This window comes from Rattus norvegicus, chromosome 3 (genome assembly GCF_036323735.1).
Source record: "Rattus norvegicus strain BN/NHsdMcwi chromosome 3, GRCr8, whole genome shotgun sequence".
In the NCBI taxonomy this organism is placed as follows: Eukaryota; Metazoa; Chordata; class Mammalia; order Rodentia; family Muridae; genus Rattus; species Rattus norvegicus.
Genome location: NC_086021.1, coordinates 182,378,457 through 182,385,630, shown reverse-complemented (window position 1 = coordinate 182,385,630; position 7,174 = coordinate 182,378,457). Strand labels below are relative to the sequence as shown.

Below are 7,174 nucleotides of genomic sequence, written 5' to 3'. Positions count from 1 at the left end.
CCAAGCAACCAGAGCTTCCAGGGACTAAGCCACTACCCAAAGACTATACATGAACTGACCCTGGGCTCCAACCTCATAGGTAGCAATGAATATCCTAGTAAGAGCACCAGTGGAAGGGGAAGCCCTTGGTCCTGCTAAGACTGAACCCCCAGTGAACGTGATTGTTGAGGGGAGGGTGGTAATGGGGGGAGGATTGGGAGGGGAACACCCATAAAGAAGGGGAGGGGGCGGGGTTAGGGGGATGTTGGCCCGGAAACCGGGAAAGGGAATAACACTCGAAATGTAAATAAGAAATACTCAAGTTAGTTAAAAAAAAAAAGTAGGTTGCAAAAAATTTATGCCTACAAGAGGTGGCTCAAATGACCTCTACCCTATCTGTCTGACAGAGACCAGGCTAGACCCTTAGACCCTTAAGCTAATACAGGTATGGTTTCTCTAGAACCTTCCTGGAAGAGATGACATGCGCCCTGAGTTGAGGTCAATGGAATTAAGTTTCTTTGTGCAGCTGGGATTGTATTACATCTCGAAAGTTTAATAACATAAGACATTATAAAAGTCTCCGAGAGATCAGGGATACAAAGAAGACACTTATACATAATAAAGGCGATTTACAGCAGCCCGTAGACAGCCTCGGCGTAGACGGAAAGAAACTCGAAGTGATCCCACTAAAATCAGAAAGAAGACAGAGTTGTCCACAGTCTCCATATGTACAATCCAGTGCTTGAGGTTTTAGCCAGGGCAATAAAACAACTGAAGCAGACCAAGGGGGTGCAGGTTGGAAAGGACGACGTCAAAGTATCGCTATTTGCAGATGGTAGGACGGTATACATAAGCGACCCTAAAAATTCTACCAAGGAACTCCTACAGCCGAGAAACACTTCGAGCAAAGTAGCTGGTACAAAACCAACTCACAAAACATTAGTTGCCCCCCTACATACGAACGACAAAGAAATCAGGGAAACAAGGCCTTTCACAATAGCTTCAGATCATATCAAGTATCAAGCAAGTAAAAGAATTCAAGTCTTTGAAAAAGGAAATTGGAGAAGACATCAGAAGTTGGAAACATCTCCCAAGCTCATGGATGGGTAGGGCTGACATAGCAAACGTGGCCTTCCTACCAAAAGCAATCTACAGATTCCATGCAATCCCCATCACTTGAAAGGACAGCTCCCAGTTTCATATGGAGAAAAAAAATCTAAGATTTCTAAAACAATCCTGCATGATAAGTAGGTGGATGGAGATCTCCCCATTCCCGATTTCAAGCTGTACCAAAGAGCTATAGTGATAAAAACCACATCGCATTGGCATTAAAAACACCCATTGATCAGTGAAATTGAATTGAAGACCCAGACATAAGTCCACACACCTATAGATACCTGATCTTTGATTTAAAAATAAAAAAAAAAAAAAAAAGCCAGAAATACACACTGGGGGAAAAAAAGACAGCATCTTCAATAAATGGTGCTGGCCAAACTTGTCCGCATGTGGAAGAAGGCAGATACTTATGACCCTGCACAGAACTCGACCCCAAATGGATCCAAAAGTCAACACAAAGCCAGATACAGAGTCTGATAAAGAGAAGATGGGGGTGCCTTGCACGCGTTGGCCCAGGAGGAGACTTTCTGAACAGACCGCCATCAGCAGGTGCTGAGGTCAACATTTGATAAACGGACCTGAGCGCAGTGGAAAGCTACTGAGGCCGAGGACGCCAGCATTCGGACACGGCGACAGCCTGTGGAACGGGAAAGATGTTTAGCACCTATGCATCTGATACTATCCAGCTTATGCAAAGAACTCGAAAAACAGGACCTAAGGAAAACGGATATATATGCAGCATACAGATCTAAGCCGAAAATTCTCAGATTAAACACCGGTGTCTGACAAAGTTTTTTGTTTAATGTTCAACGTCTTTGCCATCAGGGAAATCCAAATCAAAACTACTTCAAAATGTAGTCTCACACCAGTCAGAATTGGCCAAGGGCAATAAAACAGACGACAGCTCGTGGTGATGAGGATGTGGGGGTAGGGGACACTCCTCCAGTGCTGGTGTGAGTACAAACTCTGTGAAAATCCATGGAGGAGGTTCCTCATGCTTTGAGATCCAGCTACACCTCGCCAGGGCAGGTACCCAAAGGGCTGTTCATCCTACCACAGAGACACTTGCCCCGCCGTGTTCACTGCTGCCCTAGTCATAAGAGCCAGGAACTGGAAACAGCTCAATGCCTGTGAACAGATGAATGGGTCAGGAAAGTGTGGTACACTTACACAATGGAATACTATTCAGCTCTTTATTAAAATCATGAAATTTACAGGCAAATGGATGTAGCTAGAAAAAAAGTTATCCTGAATGAGGTAACCCAGACCCCATAAGACAACTCTGGTATGTATTCTTTGATACGTGGATGTTAGCTTTCAAGTTACTTGATATTTGTGCTGACGTCTGATTAACCCCAAAGGTTAGTATTAGGTATTGGTAAGGTTTTGTAAAGTTTTGTAGCATATAATTTAGTCTATATTATATTCTATATTATATTTTATATGTGAATGAGAGGGTTACAGGGAATGACAGGGAAGATCAGAGTAAGGTAGGAGTATGGGGAGGGAGAGCCAACACCAAGGGGCAGTTGAAGAATCATAGAAACCTACTATAGTCGATGCCTTTAAGAATATATACAAGCCTGAAGCAAATCTAAATACGACCTCTATGTAAAAGGGAAGTCTCAGCTAGATGTCTCTTGCCACCAAGTGAAATCCAGAACAACGAATGGATTACATCTAACTGAGTGGCTGGTCAAAGGGTCCCGTGGGAACTCCAAAACATCCCAGGGAATTGCCTTGGCTATTGGTGGCTTCGCACGATAGGACGGCAAAGCCCTGTTGCTGAAGCAACACGTACACCATTCACTGAATGCAGAAGGCGAGCTGGTGCCTGGCCCAAAGCCTGTAGTGCTACTGACTAGTGCTCATGGTACTGGACGGGACTCTGCACACGGCCAGAGGAGGGACACGAATACTACGCCCTTTACCAAACCTTTGATCTGCAAGGTTGACCTGCAGACACGATACACAGGCGTAATCGTGGCAAAGAGGTTGTGGAAGTAACCAGCCGCTGTCTGAGTGGATTTAAGGGCCACTCTGTGAGCTGAAACCCACACCTGACTTTGCTCGCACGGTCAAGAATCTGGGACCAGATAGGCTGTGGGCCTATGGGAAGAAGAAATACTATTATTGTTCCGCTAAAGGAACACGGCGATAAAATGACTCCTGATGACACTCATAGATGTCTCCTATGGTACACTCATAGGTCAGCCTGCGTCAGACAAGCTTCTTTCCTCTTGCAGTAGAGGGGAATGAACAGAGCCTACTCTCTGGGCAAGGCACAGTGAGTGAGAGCTCTTGGAAGTTATAGTCCTAAACAGGGTGTCTCCATCAACCCCCTCCCTCCAGGGCTCGGGGATTCTGGGGAAGAGGAGGGAGAATGATTATAAGGGACGGGGGGGATGGCAGACACCAAGGAAATGGTCTCCAGACACCACAGGACCAGTGATGTACAGTGAACTCACAGGGACTGTGGCATCGCACACAGGGCCTACACAGGTTTGAACCAGATGGGGTTCCAGTGCTGTGGTGGGGCAATGGACACGATCTCCCACCCCTAACCAAGAAGCCATCCCCAACTGACAACCTGTTTCAAGGGAAAAATGAGTTTCTCCAAGGGAGTCTCACTAGGTATTCAAACCACACTGAACGGTAGGCCCCATGCCCAGAGGTAGATGGCCAGCACAAAATTATTCAAAGGTATTTTTGGAGATTATTATTATTATTATTATTATTATTATTATTATTATTATCTTGTGTTGTTTTATTTGGACTTCATAAAAAACTTTACTGGTCTTTTACTTCTATATTATGGTTTCCAATTTTGTGTGTGTCTGTGCACGCATGCACATGTGTACATGTGTGTGCATTCATGCGTGTGTGAGCGTGTATGTGTGTGATGTGCATTTCTCATGGTCTTTCCCTTCATTTGTTATTTCCTTTGCCTTTTTAATTTGCCTGTCTGTTTTCCAAAGACAGAGGAAAAAGAGGCATGGAGTTGGGGGGGGGGGGTACGGGAAGAGACGAGGGAGGGGAAACAGATCGGAACATACTATATAAAATTAGCTCTCTTAAATACAAAGGAAAAACCAGTGAACTGCTGGCAGGTGGGGTGAGATGTTCCTGTCTCCCTGGACAAACCCCACCCAGGCCTGAGCCCTGCCCCTGGCCATCCCCCCACCCAGGCCTGAGCCCTGCCCCTGGCCAAACCCCCACCCAGGCCTGAGCTCTCCCCATGGCCAACCCTCAATTCAGACCTGAACCTGCCCCCTGGCCATCCCACTACCCAGGCCTGAGCCTTGCCCCTCCACTGGGCCCTACTGAGGAGAGTGGAGGGCTCCAGTGTGCAGTAGAGAACTGAGAGGAGTCTTGCACTCCCTGAAAACAATCTTCCTCCCACAGGAGGCCCCTGATTTGAGGCTCCCTGGACAGCCACTTGTGGCCCACAGCCTAGTACAGTCCCGTGCCCAGGGAGGTAGACTGTGTCTCAGAGTCTAGGGGACTCGAGGGGGACCCTGCCCATCTCCTCTGACCCTTTGGTAAAGTGGGACAAAGGTGAGGACAATGCCTTCGTCACATAGTCCACTCTGGGGGGAGTGAGGGCAGACACCCAGAACCAGGGCAGGGACGGGGTAGGGGGAAACAAGATACAGGCTTGACTGTATGGGTAGGAAGGGTTGCTACATCCTTGCCCACTCCCCAACCCCAGAGCTGAAATGTCTCAGCCGCCCCCGCTCCCACCAGCTCTGCACGCTGAGAGCACTGAGGGACCATAGTTCTCCTGGCTACAACTGTCCGTGGCCACCTCGATGGTGTCCTGGCTCTACAGATTCACAGCCTTGGGCCGAGCGCCCTCTGCTGGCACGTAATGTCTGGCCACCGCCCCACACAGTCATCTTACCCAGTGAACTTCAGGGTCTCAGGTGGGCCAGGCAGAGGACTCCTGTGCCCTGCACTCGTGCGGCTAGGCATCCAGTAGGTTCCTGGAGTCTTGCATCACGACACCAAACCTATAAAGACATTTCAAGCTAGGTTTCTCCTTACGCGAGCTTTCTCCAACGGACACCCATGCTCAAAGTTGAAGGACCTGCGCCCTTTCCGGGACAACCCTGCAACGTGTTTGTAAAGAGCTCCCACCCACGCAAGACCTGCTTGCTCCTTCCTGGAGCGCACAGCTTGTCCGGTAGTTGCTGACAGCATCAGACCAGCTTACCCACCATGGCTATGTGTGAAGAACTGTCCGTTTCAAGGAGCTCGGGGAAGTTGAACTATTTGCCAGGGGTAACACGGCCTGCAAAAAGCCCGCCAAGATTACACCCAGGAGCAAGGATACACAACCCCCGTGGGTAGGAAAAAGCCCCCTGTACTGTGGAAATACCTCCGGGATGAGGGGGAGGGACAAAGATGAGGAGGGACCAGCTGAGAGTGGGGTCCCAGGGCACACAACCAGCCCACAAGGAAGATAGTGTGACCTTGGACTCCTAGTCTCTGCGCCTCTATTTCCATATCTGTTAGATAGGGCCATTACCTTCCTCCCTCTGGGGGTTTGTTTTTAGGACAAGATGAGAAAATGTCTAGCCAGGTGACTGGCTATAATCATCCTAACGATCTACTGTCACCAAACCTGACCCAGGACTGGCAGGGAGCCTCCTTCCTCCCCTGCCCTCCCTCCTTCCCAGCCCACACCTGGTTTGAGTGTGACAGTCACACAGGACTTATGGAACAGAACTCAGTAGGCCCTGGTTAGTGCTGGCTGTCCTCCAGTCAGTTTGCATTCTGGGCTGTGACACCCTGAATGGCCCGTCTTGTACTCCAGCCCAACTCACAACACAGCAGCACCTGGGGTGGGGAAACGTCTCCACACAGACAGCTGCACCAGTGACATGTTACACACTAGCCCAGGAACCACGAGTCACACAGCCAGGGAGAGCCCCCACCCCCACCCCTAACTTTCCCGAGCGGAAAGTGACTGACGGGGTCCTTGGACACTCAGCATATGTGCAGCTCTATTTGTTGTTCCCCTCCCCAAGCCTCAGTTTCCCCATCTGGAAAACGGAAGCTTAAATGAATCCCAGGGTGTCCTTGGAAGGGGCCGTAGGCTGTCGGGATGTCGTGGTCCCCTCAAAGTTAGTCTCACGGAAGCAATGGGTAGGTACGCCTGGTGTGACAATGACCTCCCACCAGGTCCTCGCCTCGCCTCTTCCACAAGTGACAAGAGCAGACAGGTCGCTGTGAAGTTGCTTCATTCCCCCGGCCAACGATGTGGAAGTGGCCTCTGTGCTCCGAAGCCCTCTGAATCAGAGAACAGGACAAGTGGCCAGGGAGCCCCCACTGAGAAGCACATCCCAGGGGAAGCACAGCAGATACCCGCTGACAGTCCCTGGGGCTGAGGTGCCTCCAGGTGGATCTGCTCTGTCTTGGCTACCACATTCCCACCTCCAGCAGGCAAACAGGCAGACCACAGGTCAAGGAGCCCTGGGACAGGCAAAGGCCGGTGGTTGTCGTGAGATGCCACCTTTGTGGACAGAAGGAACTCTGTAGGGTGACATCTGCCCCCAGTCCCACTCCCTATCCCCTTGGTGAGGTCTGTGGTCATTCCGTCTTCCTCATCTTCCTCAGTGGAGGGAGAACAAGGGGGGGAGGAGACGTCTAGAAGCTCACCTGGCTCCTGGTCACACCCCCGTCTGGTGTTATCTCGCCGCCACTCTCTGCCCACCAGAAGAAATCTCAGCTGACAGAGAGGGAGAACCCCCCCATCTTGAAGTGCGTGGGAGCCCATCAGCTTCCTGATTCTGTGGGCTGCAACTCACTTTTTACATTAGCAAGTACCTGGGTGTGTGGAGAAAAGTCTGGAAGGAAACCGAAGTGTGTGGGAAGAGAGGCTGGTACTGGGCGTGAAACTCCAGCCCCGTGTGGATTTCTTTAGGGTCCCTCGGCTTCCTGTGTCACCTGTGCTAACTGGGAAGCGTACCTGAGTGTCTTTTGAGCCCACCCGGGACACTGGCACACCTGGACAGAGGTCTGGTCCGAGGCTTCCATGGCTGAGACTCCGGCCACCAGGTGGCGCCCCTGATCT

General features: G+C 50.3%; 1 long non-coding RNA gene across 5 annotated transcripts; it reads right to left on the bottom strand.

Moving 5' to 3' along the window:
* Positions 1-359: 359 nt before the first annotated feature.
* LOC102550673 (uncharacterized) lies at positions 360-7,174 on the bottom strand. Of its 5 annotated transcripts, none has more exons than XR_010065542.1 (5): positions 7,070-7,174; positions 5,785-6,947; positions 5,316-5,389; positions 5,000-5,108; positions 360-2,223 (listed from the first exon to the last, which is right to left on the bottom strand). It is a non-coding gene; the product is annotated as an uncharacterized LOC102550673 (long non-coding RNA). The 5 variants fall into 5 exon arrangements; XR_010065543.1 differs by having other exon boundaries at positions 360-2,061; positions 2,150-2,223; positions 5,785-7,172; XR_005502810.2 differs by having other exon boundaries at positions 5,785-6,390; positions 6,760-7,172.